General features: G+C 43.4%; 1 pseudogene; it reads right to left on the bottom strand.

Moving 5' to 3' along the window:
• LOC145415041 (DNA-directed RNA polymerase II subunit RPB1-like) overlaps window positions 1–23,032 on the bottom strand; it is a 202,368-nt pseudogene that overhangs the window by 147,121 nt on the left and 32,215 nt on the right.

The following is a 23,032-nucleotide window of genomic DNA, read 5'->3' as shown; positions in this document are numbered from 1 at the left end:
AAGTCCCGAAAGGAGGATGACCACGAGTCTGAAAGGTAGGTGAGAAGATCGCCAGTGGAGCGTCCCTGACAGAACCCAAACTGATGATCAGAAAGAAGGTTGTGAAAGGAAAGATGCTTTAAAATTTTCCTATTAAGGACTGACTCGAAAACTTTTGAGATACAGGATGTTAAAGCACTTGGACGATAGTTAGAGGGTTGGAAATGGTCACCCTTCATTGGGACTGGCTGAATGAGAGCAAACTTCCAGCAAGAAGGAAAGGTACAAGTTGACAGACAAAAACAAGAGGGTTTACCTAGGCAAGGTGTAAGCACAGAAGCACAGTTCTTGAGGACAACAGGAAGGACTCCATCAGGCCCATATGCGTTGTTAGTATTGACGCTTGTGATGGCAGAAAATACATCGGCTAAAGAAATGTTAATGTCAGCCATGAGGAAGTCAGAGAGGGGAAGTGATGGAGGAACAGCACCGGAATCGTCTTAGATGGAAGTGGAGGAGAGTGTCTGCATGAAGAGATCCGCTTTATTAGTAGATGAAATAGCTACAGAACTATCAGAGTAGAAAAGAGGAGGGAAGGATGATGAAGTAAGTTGTTAGAAAGGTTTTTGGCAAGGTGCCAGAAGGAGTGGGAAGAATTCGAGTTGGAGAGTTGAGAGCATTTATTACGGATGAAATTATTTTCAGCAGAGCGAAGAACAAACTTACCACGATTCCGGGCAGAAACGTAGAAAAGATGTGATTCAGGGGTGGGTTGGCTCCAGTACCTTTTATAGGCCCTCTCCTTATTGCGGATAGCATTAGAACAAGCGTGATTAAACCAAGGCTTTCTTGCATTAGTCAAAGGATATGAGAAAGGAATGTATGCTTCCATGACCGAGACAATAACCTCCGTAATGCGCAAGGCACACTCACATGGCTCCCGGCCATGGAAGCAATAATCATTCCAGGGAAAATCAAAGAAGTACTGCCTGAGGGCCTACCAATCTGCAGCTCCAAAGTGCCACACACAACGTTTCTTTGGAGGCTCCACAGGCCATACTGGAGTGACAGGACAGGTTAGGGTAATGAGGTTGTGATCGGAGGAGCCCAGCGGAGAGAGAAGATTAACAGTGTAAGCCGAAGGATTAGTTGTAGGGAAGAGGTCAAGAATGTTGGAGCTCTCTCCAAGGCAGTCAGGGATATGGGTAGGGTGCAGTACAAGCTGCTCTAGGTCATTAATCCCTTAACCGTGGGGGGTCACTTTCGTGACGTTTGGGTGGGTGCAAGGGATCACACCGCGGAGCGTCACTTTTGTGATTCTGTGTTATTTTGAATTCGCCCAGGCTTTCAAGCGGTGGCTTGTATCATCTGTCAGTACTGCCTGTGTCCAGCTATAGTCAGCGCTGTTAATGTTATCTGTACTCCCATCCACTGTTAACAATTTAGCCATTTTTCCCCTGTCCTTGACTCCCCTCCTTACCTCCCCTCCCACCTGCCTAGCCGCGCCGTGCTACACAAATCCTGCCTGGATTTTACCACTTATTTCATCCATTGAAATGTGCCCTACGCCCTATTCTTATACAAAATAATATTTAAAAAAAAAAGAGAAAAGGTAACCGATACTGCCATACACCTGGAATGGGCTAATTATCACCTGGCAACACTCAACGTGCACTCATTTGCTAATTTTCCCTGTTTATTTCACCTTGAAATATGCCGTATGACCTATTCTCGTAATAAAAATATATATAAGAAAGGAAGGGAGAAGCCTAAGTGATATTTACATTCACCTGGAACTACCTAATTTATTATGTATTGCCTAGATTTCCTGCCAATCATTTCACAGCATTTAAATTAGCAGCTGTCACCACGCTGACATTGTCAACTCTTCCCTACCTATAATACACCACATCATTCAGTTTACTGTTGTCTTTCGAGGTGAAACCATGTCGGATTCGTGCACCTCCACTTCCACCACTTCTGAGTCCACTGCAAAGGACCCTGTGACCTCTACCCCTACTAAACCTCGTGTGGGAAGGGGTAAAGGACTAAGTGACTCTCCTGTGGAACGTGAACTGGCTAATTTATCCATGACAATGATGGACAGTGACTACAATCTTTCTGGTGAATTGTGTGATGAGCCAGTGGAGGAAATGGTGACAGAAACTCCCCATCGAGTGCCTCAGAGTCCCAGGTTCGTCCTGGCTTCAAGGAAAAGGAGCCCTTAATTACTGCAAGTGACAGTGCATAACAGTGTGAATAAAATAGAAATGTAAATAAAATAGAAAATGTAAATAATTACTAATCTAAGAATATGAGTATAAATACTTGGAGTAATGACAGTGAAAGTGAAAGCTTCACTCTCTATGCTAGTTTACTGAATGAGAAAGTGAATCCCTGGAGTGAAAATAAACTACTAGTAGTGAAGGAAACTTATGGATAAATATTGTATATATAAATAAGTGTAATAAAGTCCTAGGAATATAAAGTGTGAGTGTGTTTATAATAAATGACAGCTCCGCCTCAGAATACCAGCTAGGAACGAGTGTGGGTGGAAAGCTCATACGCACTCGTAATTTACATTGCTTTCACAGCATTTCTTTTTTTTTGGAGTATGGATTCCAAACTACTTGAAATTCACAGAATAGTGTTTGTAGTGATAATATCAGGCAGTGGTAACCATATTACGGGGTATTGGGAAATGTACAGTGGAGACTTTGTCACCCAACTTCATAAGTCTCCACAAGTCCTACTGTAGTTGACGAAGGCTTGACAAACATCCCAGGAGAAAGCTGGAGGTTATGTGCCATATGCATATACAGTACATCCCCACAGTACGCAAGTTCCGAGTACGTGATCCCCCTTGTATGCGAGGACCTTTTTTTTTTTTTTTTTTTTTTTCTTTAGTGTACTTTTTATTAGTAAGTGAACTGAACTCCTTGTAAGCCAGACAGGCAGAGAAGAGTGGCCCAAATCCGGGGTTACCCCGAGTATACAACAGTGCCCCCCCTAAGAAGCGATAACGGTTGCCTACGCTCTGCCCATCTTGAGCAGGAGATAGCAACAGAAAAGGCAGCAACACCAGTGATGGAGAGTGAAGCTTTGTCCATGATGGAGATCAGCAGGGTACTGTGTGCCCTTGATAAAATCAAGGAAGAATTCAAGGCCATCGAACGCTCTGAGTTGCATGTGGAGAAGGTGATGTCTTCACTGGACATCTACTACACCGACAAGCACAACCAGGAAGTAAACAGACATAAGCAAACACTCATCGCCTGTTTCCTTTGGCTTGAACAAAGTAAGGAATCACTCCCTTCAACATCAGAAGAGCCATATCCTGAAGAGGATCAAGAGGTTGATTCGATGTCTGAGGTGTCAGAAATAGACTTTGATGGGTTTATGAACGAAGTGAGTGCATTAGGTGGTGAAAGTGTCGAAAGTGCTGGTGACAAAAGTGGTGAGGAAGGTGGTGTGTTGGGTGGTGTGGTGTGTGATGCAGGAGATGCACACTAGATGCCTCATCCTGCCTTGGATCCTCTTCATACCTCCATCATGCCTGTTGTCATCTTGGGTAAAGGTGAGCAGCCATATTCTTGTTGGTTTAGTCAAGCCATATCCTTGTTGATTTACCTATAGTCTCACCAATCTAAAACCAAGGTTTGGGTGGGGTCTGGCGCTGGGTGCAGCCATGCCATACTTCCTAAACGAGCGATGAGTAGATTCTGTTATATATGTAATAGGCATCACAGATAGGTACACACATACTAATACAATATAAACGTAAGTATTCTAGCATATCAAAGGAAGGTAAACTTGTAATGCATCTGGCTCTTGTACATCAATAAAGAAACGTGGCATACATATTTTACAGTGTTGCTGAATAAAATGTAGTTACTTTTACCGACTTTCACGTAGTTCTAAGTTGGGTAAGTAATGTAACAATTACGTTTATAATATAATTTGAAGGAATCAGTAGAACATACACTATTTTCTTAATAGAAATAAATAAGTTAAAACACTCACGAGCTGCAACATCCAGATCCATTGGAGGGAGATTTAAGCTTCTGTCACGTGCTTCCACTGTTCACTTTCTGTTATATATATAACTTAAATTATATTTATAACTTAAATTAGTTTGTCTTTACACACACACACACACACACACACACACACACACACACACACACACACAGAAGTGGGTGAAGTCATGTCAGGCCAGGTGGCGAGGTGTGAGCGGACGAACTCTAACGGTGTCAGGTCAGCCACTACCCAATTAGAGTATAGGAAACAAGGCAGCGCTGTACGCCGGGAAATCCCCGGCTGGACTCCACCCAAACCTTGGTTTTAGATTGGTGAGACTATAGTAAAGCCATAATCTTGTTGGTTTACTTTATCTTAGGTAATATGTCTTAGATAGTTTCCCTGTATAGTATACCACTTAGGTCTGAAAGGCATCTCAAGGGTTGCCCACGAAGGGGGGTGCCGCCCATATGTAATTTTTCCCGAAGTTTATGTATTCACAGAACGCAAATTCCTAGTATGCGATGTCCTCTGCCGCCCATATAGGCACGTACTAGGGGGATGTACTGTATAATTATAATATTCTAGGACTAACGGTCGTATGCTTAAAGCTAATGTAGGGCCTTTCCTAAGGGCCCTATATCAAAATGGTATGCTAAAAGTTTAAGTAGGGAAAGGCTTCCCTCAATCTGTAGGGGTTGTTCCAACATTTTTTTTAAGGGGAGGAATGCTTGGTTTTCGCAAACCCTACATTTAATTATTCATAACAAAGTACCTCTGCATCTCCAGAAGGCACAGAATAATGTAAATAATTTATGTAAAAAACATTTTAACTTGCTAAAAGTACAATGGAAACTTACACGGGAACTGAACTGTTGGTTATTAAAACACGCGAGCTGTACCTTGCCGAGTACTAAGTCAAATTCGGGCCTGTCTCTGCCCTGGCAGTGACGCGCACTGTCATTTTTATTTTCTTAAGAGTAGTTAACAGTAGGTGAGATCCTAAAATTGACATGTGCAAACCACTTTTATACGTTACCCATGTGATTTAACCGAATATAGAACGTTCAGTCAATGCTAAAGGTAATAATATATGTTAACATATATAACGAGAAAGGTACTGTTCTTCGCTCATAGGCCAAACTATGAAGCGTCGCGCCAGCATCGGATCATCTTTGGATTTTCTCAGGCACTGCAAACTGTTTTTCATTTTCTTATAATACCATTTTTAGTTATCAGCAGCATTCTATTTATAATTCTTGGTAATCGTTAAGGAGACATAGGACCACCTTATTTTGCGTTTTTTCCTTACTTTAGCCCTTCATGGAATTCTTCAAGTACTCTCGAATTGTGTTTTCAAGTTACAGTGTTTTTCGTTTCTTTTAAATGTGGTAAAACGTGCTTTAAAAAGAGGTGTTTGTTCACGGACAGCCACTATCTTGTGGTGAACGAAGACAGATGGACGCCATCTTATAGCGTCATTTATGATCGAAATTACCCTTGCAGGCATACTTAAACAAACCTAACCTAACCTTTTGTAACAACCCAACCTTATTTCTCCTAACCTTACCTAACCTATTTTAGACAAACCTAACCAATTTTATGCTAACCTAACCAATTTTATGCTAACCTAGCCAATTTTATGCTAACCTAACCAAACTTATCCTTACCTGTGCGCAATGACTGATGAACGCCATTTTTCAGCGAAATTGCCCTTTATCAATGCTTATTTACCCAAACCTAATATAAATTTTCGTAATTCAACCCAGACTTATTTATTCTAACTTGTTTTAAGCTAACCTAACCAGTTTAAAGGTAACCTAACCAAATTTATCTTAACCTAACCTGACCTAACTCCAGCACTAACTATCATATTTACAAAAGTATTGACTGAAAAGTTTATTACTATAATACACGTAGTATATAAATCATATGTACAAATAAGTGCTGATATATAACACAAATGACGGGAAATCATTTTGTTTTGGTGCTGACTGACATCGTCTGGACAAAGAATAGTCACGGCGACTCCCACGGGAGCACTTCCGACGTACCAACTGGTCAGGCAGGGCTACAAACCACCCCCTTTCCCTTAACGTTCTCTTAGCATACCATGTAAAAATTTAGGACTTGCTTGTGCTTTCCTTAGTGTGTAAAGTAGGGACCAATGTAGGGCCTCTCCATATGTGTTTAAGCATACAGCCATAATAACTGATTTTTGGCAAATATTTTTAAAAAGTCAGTCAGAGTGCAATTATCTCCGTGGGACGGGCACGGCGCGCTTCCGACATACCCGCGGTTAAAGGGTTAAGGATAGAAAAGATGTAAGCTTGTTTACCAGGTGGATCGGTGAAAGGAGAGGAGAGCCAGAGGTGGTGGTGAATATTGAAATCTCCTTGAATGGAGATTTCTGAGAAAGGAGAAATGGATAGAATGTGTTCCATAGTAGAAGTAAGACAGTCAAAGAATTTTTCATAGTCAGTAGAATTTGGAGATAAGTAAACAGTGGAGATATATTTAGTCAGAGAATGACAGGAAAGCCAAAGCCAGAGTGTAGAGAATTCAGAAGAATTGAGTTCAGGAACACAAAAGCAAAATAAGTCGTTGCATATGTATACACAACAACCACGTTTGGCTTTGAAATGAGTATAGAGAAAGTAGGGGGATACAGAAAAGGGTTTGTTGTCAGCTGCCTCAGACAGCTGAGTCTCAGTTAGGAAAAGAAGGTGAGGTTTAGAGGAGGAGAGGTGGTGCTCAACAGAGTGAAAGTTAGAGGAAAGGCCGCAAATGTTGCAGAAATGAAGAAGAAGTGAGTCAGACAGTGGTTCCATTTACTCCGTACATACACACAACCTTCCATAATCCTTCCCTGTCTACTTTGTTGTATGCTTTTTCCAGATCCATAAATGCCAAAAACACCTTACAGTCCTTCTCACAAGCCTTCTCCATTATCTATCTCACTGTAAATCTTTGATCCAAACATCCTCTGCCATCTCTAAAGCCACCCTGTTCATCAATCACTAGGACTTCTGATATCTCTCTTACTTTATAATAATTCTTCCATATAACTCCTCTACAATGCTCAATAAACTTATGCCAATATAATTCTTGCACTCACTTCACTCACCTTTATTTCTGTACTTGGGTACAATCACAGCCTTTATCCACTCTGCAGGCACAGTTTCACTCATCCACGCCATCTCATTTATTTCCAACAAGCACTTCATTCTGCTCTCCCCACTACACTGCACTTAATCATCTCTGCATACACCTCATCAACCCCAGCTGCTTTCCCATTTTTCAGCTGCTTAACGGCGTTCTTCGCCTGTGCGAGGGTCACGATTCCTGGCAGTGCATTCTTCTCTGTACACCCCCAAAACAAAAGATGTTTACGGCCATTCTGCTCTCTATTCCCATTCACCATTCTTTCAAAGTATTCTTTCCATTTGGTCCTTACTTCATCCCCATGAGTTAATAATCTACCACTTACATCCTTCACACTTTCACATTTCCTTCTGCTGTCACTTCTACATTTTTGCACCTCTTTCCAGAATAACTTCCTATTTTCAGAGTAGTTTGCATTCATTTTTCTTCCTAGATCATCATTTACTTCCTTGTTTTTCCTCTTCACTATTCTCTTTATGTGCTTCTTGCTCTCAATGTACAGTAATACCTTGATATACGATATCCCTAGATGCGATACCCCACCTTAACGATGGGGGTAAAAATACCACCATACCCCGCCTAATGATGGCCAAACCCCAGTTTAACAATGGGTTCTGTTTTGTTTTTTTACCAATTTTGATGACATTTTAGAGTAAAATTGTATGTTTAGGTTGATTTATAAATAGTTTTTAGACTTTGATTAATATGTTTTAGCCATAGGTGGGGTGAACATTGTCATTTTGGGATACAGTTTACTAAATTTTATTTTTTCCAGACTTTTATTTGACGATTTTCAGATTTTATTTGTTGGTTTTAGTGAATTTTTACAGGTGTTAGGCTCAGGTTAGCTTCTTTTACAGCTGTTATGCCATTTAGACTGGCTTTAAACTGGCTTTTGGGCTCATTTGGGTGGGTTTTGGACTTGGTTGGGAGGAACCCAAGGCTGAAAATGCATCCCATTACTTTACTTGTTAAAGCTACCCTGATACACGATACCCCGCCAAATGATGGGTTTTTACCTTACCAATTGCATCGTTAAACTAGGGTATACATATTACTAGTTCTTATTTCAACTGGGCCCCTGTTCTATAACCACTCTAGCCACTTCTTCCTCATTTCCTCCACTGTTCTCCTAACCTCTTCATACTGCCGTGCCATACCTTCAGTCTTTGTTGTTACTCTTGCCACACCACACACCACTTTAGCATTCCTAACTGTGCAATCCCTATATGCACTCCATAAGCTGTCCAGATCCATTTCATTCTAATGTACTGTTTCTGACTCCCCCCTTACTTTGGTTCTGTATTCATCTGCCGTTTCTTTGATCCTCAGCTTCTCCACTTTCAGTCTTTCTCCCTGACCGCCCCTCTCTCTCTCCTGGTCCACCTTACTCCTCTCAGCTTGATTTTGCATACCACATTCATATGATCAGACAGACCTTCACATCATCATCTCATGGCCCTTGTATGAGCAACCATTCCCAGCATCATCCTCTCTATGAGCACATAATCAACCAGGCTCTTTTCAACATGATCCCTGTTCCCTCTAAACCACGTACTGTATATTTATGTGCATCTTTGCGTTTGAAATACAAGCTGCAATGCACAACCTCCTTTCCTGTCACATATCCTCCAGCTGCTTCTCATTATCATTTTCACCTGTACTCTATTAAAACTCATTATGTCATCCTCAGGACCAGTGCGTTCTCTTCCATTCACATGCTCTATCAAATTTGTAAATTCTTGAAACTGAAACTACTGTAGCTAACGAAACTGAACATTTTCTATACCTTACTGAAGCTAATGAAACTGAACATTTTCTATGCCTGCACTTACTTTAAATTTTTTACTTCCCTCACACATGATGCTTCCTCACATTTATTTCCATCATTCATCATGTAATCCAGTGTTGCCCCATGAGGAGCATATGAGCCCGGGGATGGGCAACTTGGTCCTGACATTCAAGACGAGAATGACCAGCCTCACTCATCCCTGAGTGGCATTACATAGGCAATAAACCCCAACCACCCCTTGGATATAAACCTGCACTGGCTCAATCCAACTGGAGAGCCTTAATTGTCCACAAAACCACCAGGCGCCATAATTTGGTTACACAGTTACCACCCAGTGTAGTAAATGGTTTCCTTGTGTACAGGAAACCATTTGGCTTGTCACTCAGTGCAGAGTCACCCATAGACAGAAAGTGGAAAGAATGAAGGAAAGAAGGACAGAAGAGGAAGGATGGAAAGATGGACAACAGAAAAAAGCAGGCAGGCCGAGAGAAGCAAAACACAAAGTGAGTGGATGGTGAGTGCCCCCACTAACCCAGTGAGTCCAAACAACAGCACACTGCATGGTACTCAGTCATGCAGTTAACCCTCAACCCCTAAGGTACTAAACAGCCCTGTGGAGGTTTGGGTTACTTTGACACCCTGGCTTAAAAAGCCCGATACAGCAATTGCAATAAAAAAATGCATTTAAACTTTCCTGCTTCATACTTGATGCTGCTCCAGCTATGAGCTGAGAGGAAGGGAGGAGGGCTCCGGCCCACCAACAGAGTGGGGGTGAGCCCCCCCTGCCCTGTCTCTCCCTCTGCCTACCCCCTCAGTTGATGTCTTATGTGACATATCCCACTCTTTCTACCCTTCCTTCTGCCACTAGAGCATAGAGGTGAGGTTTGGCTGTAGCAGTGACTCCTTTCCTGCCCCCACCCACCCCACTCACCTTACCCCTCCGGCTTGGCTGCCGAGAGAGATATCCCTCACCACTTCTTCCTACTCAAATGGGCAGATAAAGGTGATATTTCCACGCACTACACTCACTCCCTCCCTCTGGAAATTCCCCACCCTTCCAACACCTTCATCCTTTCCTCCACTGTATTACTCCCCTACATCCTCGGGTGACGTATCGAAAGAAGTTTCATTTCCTGACCTCATTGCACTTTATGAACCTACAATAAGACCTTGCTTTTATTGTGGCAATACCTAGTGTATGTATAGTAATAAGTGTTTATGTTATTGGCCCAATGTAACGTATATTAATGGAAATTTACCACGCATTACCATATTTTTCTGTGGGTTATGTCTCTATGCCACTGCTTTTTTACATCTCTAGAGTTGTAATTATCTGTTTCCCTACTGTATGTGGAATATTTCTGCACATATAAAGCTGTGTTATATCTTTATGTTACAAATATATCATGATATTTTATTATCATGTTTGTTGTGCTAATTTCATTGATGAATGTATCATTTCTATTTTCTGCATGAAAATTTTTTCACCAGGAATGTATTTTTTCAGGACTTATTCTTCATTCAGGTTTAGTTAGGCAACGTTCATTCATGTCTAGGAACATTAATCCCCTTGAATATCGTGAGTTTTGACAGATGAGTCACCGTAAAGAGACTTTTTTCCACGAGGTACTGCCTCTCGCAAGGCTGGAAAGGGTAACTATTATTTTCCCTGCCGTGCTGCTGTGCGAGAACTACTCGGTCAATTTGGATGAGACTTACATCTTCGGGTGTTTAAATTCTTGCTCTTGAAATATATGCCATAAATTTTGACGTTTACAATACCTGAAAAAAAAAAAACTTTTTTTGCAGTTCAGGGAGGAGGTGGGTCAAGCAAATTGCAGACTTTAGGGGTTAATGAAGCATCTCAATATCATTACCATTTCAGTGCACAAATACTGACTCATAAGCTCTCTTTGATTTTTAAGAAAATGCACTATCCGCATTTAGAAAATATCTATCTATCTCTCCATCTGTTGCCAGATGCCTCAACCCGTACAGGGTGGCAACAAACAAATCGCCTCCACGTCGCCCTGTCCAATGCTATTTCACTGCCCTGCTCCCAACTCACACACCCCTCTCTCATATACCTCTCCACCCCATCCCTCCATCTCATCCTTGGCCTCCCTCTCCCTCCACCTCACTCACATACACTCTCCTTGTCAGTCTCTCACCCTCCATCCTCTCCACATGCCCAAATCACCTCAGTGTGTTCCTCCTAACACCTCCTATCACATCCACATCCACACCACACCGCTCCTTTATGTCCTCATTGTCAGCCTGTCTCTCCATGCGACTCCACAGGCTCCTCTTAAATAACTCATTTCCACTGCTCTCACTCTTCACTTGTTCTTCCAACAACGTCCAAGCTTCACTTCCATACGTTAGAGTCGGTATCACAATACTGTCATGTAAGTAAGTTTTTCACTTCCATGCTCACTTCCCTGTTTCTTACTGCTTTCAAGGAACCAGCAACCTTTCTTCCTTGTTGTACCCTTTCAAGCACTTCACCTTCCAAACCTCCATCCTTACTCATCACACTACCCAAGTACTTAAACGTACTCACATTTTCCAATTCCTCACCATCCAACCTCACTGTCCATTCACTGACTTCACCTCTCTCAAAGACCATCACTTTACTTTTCCCTACATTCACCTTTAGATTAAGTTTCTTAACACACACTCCCAAACTCATCCACCAAGCCTTGCAGCTCTCCTTTGTCTGCACTCAACAACAAAGTATCATCTGCAAACAACAGTACAGGGAGTTTCCAAACACTACCCCCTTTCACCATGGCCACTCCAACATCCACTGCCCTACCTTGTACCTCTTTTATTACCCCATCCATGTACAGACTGAACAACCATGAAGACATGACACATCCCTGTTTCAACCCAACCTTCAAAGAGAAAAATTCACTCAGTTCACTACCAACACACACTGCAGCCTTCGCACCATCGTACATACTCTCCACAGCATTCAGCAACTTCCCATCTACTCCATATATTCTTAATACTTTCCACAATCCTTGTCTATCCATCCTGTCATATCCTTTCTCCAAATCCATGAAAGCCGCATGCAACTTATTTCCCTTCTCTAAAAACTTTTCCACAAAAGATCTAAGAATGAATATCTGATCTACACAACCTCTTCCCTTCCTAAAGCCTCCCTGTTCTCCAACTAATTCCTCTGTTCTTTCTCTAACTCAGTCAATAAGTATCCTACCATACACTTTTCCTATTACATTAAGAAGACAAATGCCCCTATAATTACCACACACTTCTTTTTCCCCTTTTCCTTTGTAGAAGGGAATAATTATACCTGACTTCCAATCCTCCGGGACTCTACCTTCCTCCCAGGCCAATCTGTACATCTTCCACATCCATTCTACTACTATCTCTCCCCCATGCTTCAGTATTTCACCACACACACAATTCCTGGGGCTTTCCCCAGTTTGACTTTCTTCATTGTTTCCACAACTTCTATCCTACTGATTTCTTCCTGTCTTCTCACCTCCCTCCTTCTCCCAGCCATTCCCCAGCCACTTATACTCGCATTACTTCCATCCTCTATGTTCAACAATTCCTTAAAGTGTTCTCTCCATCTGCTCACTTTTTCTCCCTTGTCCATTAGCAATCTACCATTTTTATCTACAATAAAAACTACTTGTCTGTAAAAGGTGACTGCAATATCTGTGACAATTTCCCCCACAACATAAGAGTGTGTTTCATTAAATATAACAAATCTGACACCTATACAGTAAAAAGTGTTATCATGGTTAATATGAAAAATCATCAAAGATCGATAAGAGAAATAAGACAAAATTAATACTACTTACAATGAAGACTAATGCTCATATTTTTTTTTTATTCACTGCTAATATAAGTGAAATTTGTATACTGCCAGTGAGTTTTAAGACAGATCAATATAATTATGAACACAGTTGTCACCTTACAATTCAACATTTCCTTGATCAATATAATTATGAACAGAGCTGTCACCTTACAATTCAACATTTCCTCAAACAAAATTAACTATAATTATGCTTACCTGTAATGTGTTTGAAGATCTCATATACACGCTCAGCAGTGAGAATCTGCTTGCGTTCCTGTGAATCCTCATTGACGTGTTTCCATTCTGCAATTAGTTCAAGGCCCATACGTTTGATGTTGGGCTGATATCTGCCACAGCCACCATGGCCTGCCCCCTTCTTGTTGCCACCCATGTCTTCAGCATCTTTATTGACATCAATTTCATCGCCACCTTCACAGATCATCTTCCCCTTGCACAAGTTGTACACGTGCTGCAACCGCTTGCGAGGTTGACCCTTCGACTTGGTCACAATCTCACGAATCTTTGGATATTGCTTGAGTGGGGTGAGAAAGAAGAGATTTGAAACACCACACAAAAGCAGGAACCTATATAGTTAGGATATAAGGACACATAATCTGTAAGTTCACAGGAATATATATGAAAATAAAGCAAGGACTGTTTACTTTCTAAACACAGACATGAGCCTGAAAGTCTGTTCCCTAAGGCTCTGAAGCCCTCTTACATCTCACAATTTCACATGACACTACGTCAGTGCCAATACCCCCTAGATATATTAAAAACATACTGGGGCTGTTTCATATTAGAACGGATGTTTCAAAGACATGTTGGTAGGTATTGTGGAATATCTCTAGTCTGTTGCAACAAAATTTAAATTGTCACACTGCTTCCTGACCAATTTCAACACACATGACCATCATCAAAGGTTGAAGAATCACAAACAGGGTAACCAGAAACTAGTGATTAGCTTTATCATCCCAATCTAAAATACAGTCAAGTCGCCTAAGGCACAGCTAGTTGGTTCTGGAATAAGCCCGCACCATAGAAAACCATGCCATACAAATAACTAAACTAATGGGAAAAGTGGAATTTGGTTCTGGACATTCATCCAAAGTCCCTCTTTTCACCCCACTTTTCCCCATTTCCCCCTGCTTTACACAAGCACACAATTAAGCAATCAGTCAACGCACGTATTACACACAAAGTAAACACTAGACAATAAATAATAAAGGGCTTTAAGGGCATAAAACACTGAACGTACCTAACTCCGACACCGATAGTGCTAAAGTGGAAGGGGTAGGGTTGGGGGTTCTGAGGCAAGATGTGCATTTCAAACCTTGCCGCGCCTCCGCACCATAGGTATTTTATAAGCGTGGTTCATTTTTTCATTTTTTGGTTCTGGCATCTTGTGATGTCACAGAAAACCGTGCCATAGAAGTGAATGGAAATTTAAACGACGCCCATGGGACTGGGCAAACTTGGGCTGCCTGGATGTTGCTACTCCTCACCCTGCCCTAGGGTGAGAAAGGAGGTCCAGATGATATATACCGTATATGTATATATATATATATATATACATATATATATTAATCACTCCAATATCCGATGTAATAGAGCCGTTGGTAGGTCCGGTTATTGGTTTTGTCCGGATATTGGGCCCCAGCTTATGGACTTGTACTTATGGACCCTAACTCAGAGAAACACCCATACAACTCCCTCTGGACATGCATAGCACCTATTTAAGACCCAAATCACACCAATAAGGCACATAAATGACTGAAATAAATGCAAAAGAAACATAAAATGAGGGTTTAGAAGTATGTTCGCACATTAATAAACATTCTGGTACTTATGGACCCTAACCAAGCCTAACTCAGAAAAACACATTCCTTCTGCACATGCATAGCTACTAACACCCTATTCACACCAATAAAGGACATTAAAGAGTGAAATGAGGCGAGTATAGTATGGAAAAAAGTACAGTATGAAACATTCTGGTAAGTATAGTATGGAAAAAAGTACAGTATGAAACATTCTGGCTACTTACAGCAAGTCCCTGGCCACCTCAATGAATAACCGCCTCCTCTCGGACTCTGACAGAAAGAACGATTTCCTGAAGCACTTGCAGTACACTCTTCCTGAAGCCTTGCACTGAACTTAGTCAATAACACACAGAAGTCCGTTCTCTTCACAGTGTTCACTTTTGTCCAAATAATGCTCCATTGTAACTTAGTGTTGCACTTTAACTTTTCCCATTTTTTTTTCCATTTTCAAAAGCCAAAACAAAGAAGTTTATTTACGTTAAATTTATTTTCCATTGAGTCTTTTCCCTCAACTTGAAAACCTTAACACAACACACCGTTTTTTTCACTGCACAACACTCAAAATTCCCGTGTGGTCTAGTGGAGAAGTTCTTGCTGTTTATTCACTGTCAGAGTCGAGGGTATCACTGGCAGGCGACCTAGGGGTGCATCGCTGGGTCGTGGTGATGGCGTACCCACTGCAGAGGACTCTGAAGAAAGACGCAAACTCATGTCGAGCGGTGACTCCACCGTGGCTGATGTGCTGGGATGTGGCTCGGAGCATGAGGGCCTGTCTTGGGGAGGCAACAGAGTGGAGCCAGGGCTGGGCACAGCGGGGGTCACGGGCATGAAAAAACTGTCAATCGTTGACTGACGCAAGGAACGACGATTCTGATGATTGATGATGCGCTGCCTGAAAGCACTCACTTCCTCCACGAGTCCCAAGGGCCCCATCTCCCTGTCGCAGTCCGGGTGTTCCAGGTAGTCTAGGACGAACTCTAGATGTTCCCGGAGTGCGCTCAGCTTGGGGATGGCTGGAGTAGTGTCTTGCTGAGAGGAGTCCGTATCATCGTCGCCTTCAGCGTCGGAATCTTCAAGTTTGGTACTGACACCTGCAACCGAAGACGCGATCTCAATATCAGACAACGTCTGATACCCAGGATCGCCCTCGTCGTCGTCCAACCACTCATGAACATCGTCCACATCAACATCGTCGCCGCGCGTACGTAGCCGTGCATGGAAGTCATCCACGTCAAACCCTAGAAAATCGTACTCCACATCCGTTCCGAGAAGCAGACGACACCAACCATTTTCAAGAGTTTTCACAGGGACTTCCTTCCATGCACTAGCCCAGTTGTACAGCGCAGACTTGATGTTGTAGCGGCGAAGGTTTTCCAAAGTCAGCTTGCCTCGTGTGTCCCGTCCTTCCCTGCGCTCGTCCTCATCCTCGAGAACAACCATCACCTCGTCCAGGAACTTCCGACGGTATAGGCGCTTTGTTGCCACGATCACTCCTTGGTCCATGGGTTGAATGAGAGCAGTCGTATTAGGTGGCAGAAACATGCACCTAATACGGCCATTCTCAGCAACCAAGTCCTTGTCGCACGGGTGGGCAGGTGCATTGTCGAGCAGAAGGAGAGCCTTTACCTGGTCGCGAGGGATTCCCAGTGTCTTCGTCTGGTAATGGATGACCTCCTTGACGAAGTGACGGTGAAACCAGTCTTTGAAAATCACAGCTGTGAACCATGCTTTCAATAGACTTGACCGAGAGTTAGGCCCTCCCTGTCGATCAAGCCTTTCACCTTGTGCCGAAACTCGTCAACTCTATCCTCGTTAGTGTCCAATGCTTTGCCATGTGCTTTACGGTTAGTAAGGCCATGTCGCAACTTGAACGCGAAGAGCCAACCCTCGGTTGCCTTGAAGTCTAGGGCATCGTGAAGCCTTGCGAACTTCTCAGCAGCAGCCTTCAGCTCCATTCCACGTACCATCACACCAGCTGCACGTTGCTGTCGATACCAAATCAACGTGGATCGGCCGATTTCTGCAAACTTGGGGGTAAACATAACCTTCCTTTCCACGTTGCATTTGCTTCTCGACGAGAAGTCAGTCGCGTACTGCATGAGTTTGTCTCGGGAACGTTTGATATCGAACAAAGTCGACCGGGCCAGGTTGTACTCGCGGAGAATGCGGGAAGAAGACCAACCTGCATCAACTTTCTCCAATATCTCTCTCTTCTTCTCCTGAGTCAACACCACTCTCTTCCTTTTCTCAGGTGGCGGGGCCATCATCACACACACTAAGAGGAGGCCCCGAGAGCAGCAGGAGGCCCTGCAGCAGGTAGGGCACCACCACAAAAGCAAGCACGTGGGCAGCCATTGCGAAGAGCGTAGGTCTAATCGCGGTGAGAGACAGGTGGGAAGTGTGGAGGATGCAGCGGCGCTCTTTCGGACGTCGGAGGAATGACGCACCAAAACAATGCTCTCCCGGGGCGCGCGCGCGGCAAGTTCAAATTACGGACGGGAAAAAATCTTTTCTTTTTTTTTTCTTTTTTTTTGGGGGGGAATGTTAGATCCCAGGACGATTATGTCCGGGTAGTGGGGATGTTCGGTTATTGGGCGTCCAGATATTAGAGTGATTACTGTATACAGTAAAACCTCGATATAACGGATTTCAATAGACCGGAATTCACTTTTATCGGACTCGAGGAGCTACCGGACTAAATTCCTATATATCACAAAAAAGTTTGATAAAGCCAGAAGCAGTCCGGACTGCATGACCATTTTAAGCTGTGTTCACCACAATAAGGTAAATAAAAGACATGTTTATCAGTGTACAGTACAGTATTATTATATACTGTATATTATACCACTTGATTGATGTAGTGAAATTATAACATACTGCAATGGTAGTCAAAACAGTTTAAAAACCGTTCATGAGATCCGGACTAATGTCTGATATATCAGAAAAAGTCCAAATTAGCAGGGGGAAGTCCGGGTGTTGCAATTTCACATTTTTCGGAATGGTTTGGGCCCCAATTAGTCCGTTATATTGAGGTCTTATAGCACATATATATATTAATCCCTCTACTATCTGATGCAATAGAGCCAAAGGCATGTCCAGAAAGAGGTCCTGTCCGGAAAGTGGACCCCTGGCTCCTGGACTGGTACTTAAGGACCCTAACCCAGCCTAACTCTGAAAGCCACCTAAATAACTCCCTACCGGATATGCATAGCACCTATTTAAACCTATTTAAGACAATATTCACACGAATGAAATAAATGAAAAGGAACCAAAGAATGAGGAATTAGAAGTGACTGTACCTCAGCAATTCTGTGGCTGCCTTTTCTAAGGATTTGGCAGTGGTGAAAATGCTCTTGAAGCATGTACAGTACTCCTGTGTTATGCTGCACTTAATTCTTTGCACTGTGAGTTATAATTGTTTAACACTGCACATTGTTCCTAACTGCATCATGCCAATTTCAACTGCCAATTTGCACTCCACAGTTAATCCTTTGCACTCTAACTTCTAATTTCTTAACACTGCACAACACTGTAAATTCCCGTGTGGTCTAGTGGCGAGGTATTACAGTTTATTCACTGTCTATTCACAAAAAACGAGCATGAGTGGCTTCCATTGCGATAAGCATCTACTCACCATCGAAGTTAGGCAGTAACTGTTGATGAAGGGGAAAAAGAGTTGCCAGATCACAATGGCCACATTACCAAACTCATCAATTTTCATTACCAAATTTAACTTTTCATTACAAAACTCGTAAAGCTAGCATTTATTCTTCACTAATTATATATACAAGTGGAAATACATGTAATCACTCTCCTTATAATTAACAGCATGTTGATTATTTTCACGCTATGTAAGCTAGGAGATTAATCAGTGAGAGCAAACAATCCACCATCTCCATCCTGTGTATCTTCATACATGTGAAAAAATCTTTTTGTTTTTAAAGGCTCCAACATGCTTGCATGCGTCGGCCTTGGTCACCTAATGGTGGCTCTCCATGCTGCACGATCCATTGCAGCCTCCCTGTTCAGTTCCTTAACCCAGAGGTCACACTTAATGACCTCGTCCCACGTCTTTCTCGGTCTACCCCTCATAACCCCACCCCCAATATTAACACTTCTCACCTTCCTCACCCAATTATCATCCCCCATCCTCTCCACATGTCCAAACCATCTCAATCTACCTCTCCTCATCACAACACCAATACACTCCAGTCCCATCCTACCTCTCAACTCTTCCACTGTGAACCCAGTGGATGTGTAGTGCGCAGGGACGCACTACACATCCACCTAATCATTGTCATTTCTGTAGGTCTGAGCCGGCAAATATCCTCCTCCTTCACTGCCCAGGTCTCACTACCATACAGCATTACACTCCTAACACATGCTGCATACAAAGACCCCTTAGCACGTAGGGGGAGTCCTCTCAATGTCGGGAGAGGCAAGAGCTCTCTGAACTTCTTCAAACCACTTCTCACCCTAGCCACAGAGCTAGCTCCAGGCCCACCTCAAGTACAAAACATGTCTCCCAAATAACAAAACTCTTCGATACACTCAAGAGATTCACCAGCAAGTTCAATTCTTTCACGTCTGACAATCTCCACCTGCTCTCCCCGACACGCCGTACACATAAAATCAGCATTATCTCACAGTCTACCTCTGATACCACTACATCTCTGCATAATGCATTATTCTGATTCATTACCAAACGAATTTCTGTATACCAAACTGGCCCATATTTGGTAATGAAAAATACCAAATGGCAACCCTGAGAGGGGAGGGGGGAGGGGGGAGGAAGGAAGGGGTGAAGGGGCCATGGTGTAAACCAGCTGTTCGGTGCCATGCGGCAATTTCAAATTACGCGTGGGAAAAAATTCAGATTTGGGGGGGATTTTTTTCTTTTTTTTTGGCCATTTATGGGTTCCTAAGGTCCAGGCCCACAATGTCCGGTAAGTGGGGTGTCCGGAAAGTGGGCGTCCGGATAGTACGGGAATTACTGTATATATACAGTGGTTTCTCGAACTACGATGGGCATGGGTACCTAAAAATCACTGCGAAATTCAAACTGAACTTACGGGAAAAATTAGCTTGGGTCCGAGGTTTCTGAACCTAACTACATAAAATCATGATATTGCCCACACCCCCTGTAAACTTTATGAACTACAATTGTGGTTAAGTAACTGTAGTTCTGCACTGTACTGCCATACTGTCAGTAAGTGTACACTTGGTGTATTTCTGCCCTTTCCTGTATTGCCATTTCTCCTTTGGCTGCAAAGATTTAGAGGTGCCTGGCTGCTCTTGTCCATTACCACTGCTATCCAAAGAGCCACTCTTGCTTGCCATCTTGAAACAGGTAAGCTGTGACAAAAATACAGAGAAAATACATACAACTAAACTGCAGTGAAATGCATGTCCACACCTGGAAGGTACAGGCTGAAAGTGCGGCACTTGGCTGTAGAGGGCTGGCTGCTGGCAGGACAGTCGCAAGACGGCCGCCGACAACAGAACATCACCTTGCACATGGCTTGTTGTTGTTGGTGCATACTCCCATCCGGGAGCTCTTGTCCTTAAACAACACGACTTTATTTTTTCTTCTCAGTCTCTATTGTTCATTTCTATGTTGCTCCTTATATTCATAATTACTGTACATCTCTTCGATTCAGTATTCTGTCTACTGTATTTGCTACCACCTGTAATTCATTTTGTTTCAGTATTTCTATTATTGATTTTTTCTTTAATTTCTGTTGTTATATCATCGAGTTATTAAAGTACTGATTAGTTAATAATACTATAAGTATATTTATAGAATGACGGGGAATAGTCCAGGGTGCGAATTGTCCTGACGGGAAATCGTCCATGTTTTGACAGGGAATTATCTGACGGCAAATTGATTTGATGGTGAATTGTCTGGAAAATTTATCATCGTGTGCTCCACATATGAATAAATGATGTTGATTTTCATTCACTTCTTGACACGTCACATACGATGTTAGGTTAGGCTCATACTTTTTCTTACAATTTTCCTTCATTTCTACCATTTTGGTGTGCATAAAAAATATTATCTTTGCTTGTTTTGGTTGGAGTCTGCTCCTGAAAGCACGTTACATACGATGTTAGGTTAGGCTCATACTTTTTCTTATAATTTTCCTTCACTTCTAGCATTTTGGTTTGCATCAAAAATATTATCTTTGTTTGTTTTGGTTGCAGTCTGGCCCTGAGAGCATCGAAATGTGCAACTTCGCATCGAAATGTGAGGTAGGCAGACCACTCTGAAATACATCAAAATTTGATTAATTGAATTCTAAACTGTTGAAATTCAAGAAACCACTGCCTATATAAGTAATCACTCTAATATCCGGACGCCCAATAACCGAACATCCCCACTACCCGGACATAATCGTCCTGGGATTTAAAAAAAAAAAAAAAAAAAAAAAAAAAAAAAAAATCCCGTCAGTAATTTGAACTTACTGCGCGCGCAGCGGGAGAGCATTGTTTTGGCGCGTCATTCCTTCGACGTCCAATAGAGCGCCGCTGCATCCTCCCCACTTCCTGCCTGTCTCTTACCGCGAGTGCATGCTCGTCGTAATGGCTGTCCACATGATCGCTTTTGTGGTGGTTCCCTACCTGCTACTCTCGGGCCTCCTCTTAGTGTGTGTGATGATGGCCCCGCCACCTGAGAAAAGGAAGAGAGTGGTGTTGACTCTGGAGAAGAAGAGGGAGATATTGGAGAAAGTGGATGCGGGTTGGTCTTCTTCCCGCATTCTTCGCGAGTTCAACCTGACAAGGTCTACTTTGTTCGATATCAAGAGGTCCTGAGACAAACTCATGCAGTACACGGCTGACTTCTCGTCGAGAAGCAAACGCAACGTGGAAAGGAAGGTTATGTTTACCCCCAAGTTTGCAGAAATCGACCGATCCACGTTGATTTGGTATCGACAACAACGTGCTGCTGGTGTGATGGTACGTGGAACGGAGCTGAAGGCTGCTGCTGAGAAGTTCGCCAGGCTTCACGACGCCCTAGACTTCAAGGCATCCGAGGGTTGGCTCTTCGCGTTCAAGTTGCGACATGGCCTTACCAACTGTAAAGCACATGGCGATGCATTGAACGCTAACGAGGATGGAGTTGACGAGTTTCGGCACAAGGTGAAAGACTTGATCGACAGGGAGGGCCTAACTCTCGGTCAAGTCTACAATGCTGACGAAACTGGCCTATTCTATCGCTCGCTGCCAACGAACACTCTAGCCGAGGAGATGGAGAAGCGTGCACCTGGCCGCAAGCTTTCCAAGGAACGGATATCTGCTCTGTGTTGTGCCAGTGCTAACGGCATGCACCGGCTTAAGCCCGTCGTTGTTGGCTGCGCAAAGCACCCTCGGTGCCTTCGTGGGGTGATGGATGTCCTTCCTGTCGTCTGGTACCATTCTTTGAAGGCATGGTTCACAGCTGTGATCTTCAAAGACTGGTTTCACCATCACTTTGTCAAGGAGGTCATCCATTACCAGACAAAAACACTGGGAATCCCTCGCGACCAGGTAAAGGCTCTCCTTCTACTCGACAATGCACCTGCCCACCCGTGCGACAAGGACTTGGTTGCTGAAAATGGCCGTATTAGGTGCCTAAAACGACTGCTCTCATTCAACCAATGGACCAAGGAGTGATCGTGGCAACAAAGCGCCTATACCGTCGGAAGTTCCTGGACAAGATGATGGTTGTTCTTGAGGACGAGGACGAGCGCAGGGAGGGACGGGACACACGAGGCAAGCAGACTTGGGAAAACCTTCGCCGCTACAACATCAAGTCTGCGTTGTACAACTGGCCTAGTGCATGGAAGGAAGTCCCTGTGAAAACTCTTGAAAATGGCTGGTCTCGTCTGCTTCTCGGAACAGATGTGGAGTACGATTTTCTAGGGTTTGACGTGGATGACTTCCATGCACGGCTACGTACGCACGGCGACGATGTTGATGTGGACGATGTTCGTGAGTGGTTGGATGACGACGAGGGCAATCCTGGGTATCAGTCGCTGTCTGATATCGAGATCGCGTCTTCGGTTGCAGGTGTCAGTACCAAACTTGAAGATTCCGACACTGAAGGCGACGATGATGCGGACTCCGCTCGGCAGGACACTACTCCAGCCATCCCCAAGCTGAGCGCACTCCGGGAACATCTAGAGTTCGTCCTAGACTACCTGGAACACCCGGACTGCGACAGGGAGATGGGGCCCTTGGGACTCGTGGAGGAAGTGCGTGCTTTCACGCAGCGCATCATCAATCATCAGAATCGTCGGTCATTGCATCAATCAACCATTGACAGTTTTTTCAGGCCTGTGACCCCCGCTGAGCCCAGCCCTGGCTCCACTCCGTTGCCTCCCCAAGACAGGCCCTCGTGCTCCGAGCCACAGCCCAGCACATCAGCCACGGTGGAGTCACTGC

This window comes from Coenobita brevimanus, chromosome 101 (genome assembly GCF_032717465.1).
Source record: "Coenobita brevimanus isolate Jiangsu-jjx chromosome 101, ASM3271746v2, whole genome shotgun sequence".
Taxonomy (NCBI): Eukaryota; Metazoa; Arthropoda; class Malacostraca; order Decapoda; family Coenobitidae; genus Coenobita; species Coenobita brevimanus.
The sequence above is the reverse complement of the archived record's forward strand: the minus strand, read 5'-3'. Positions and strand labels throughout refer to the sequence as shown.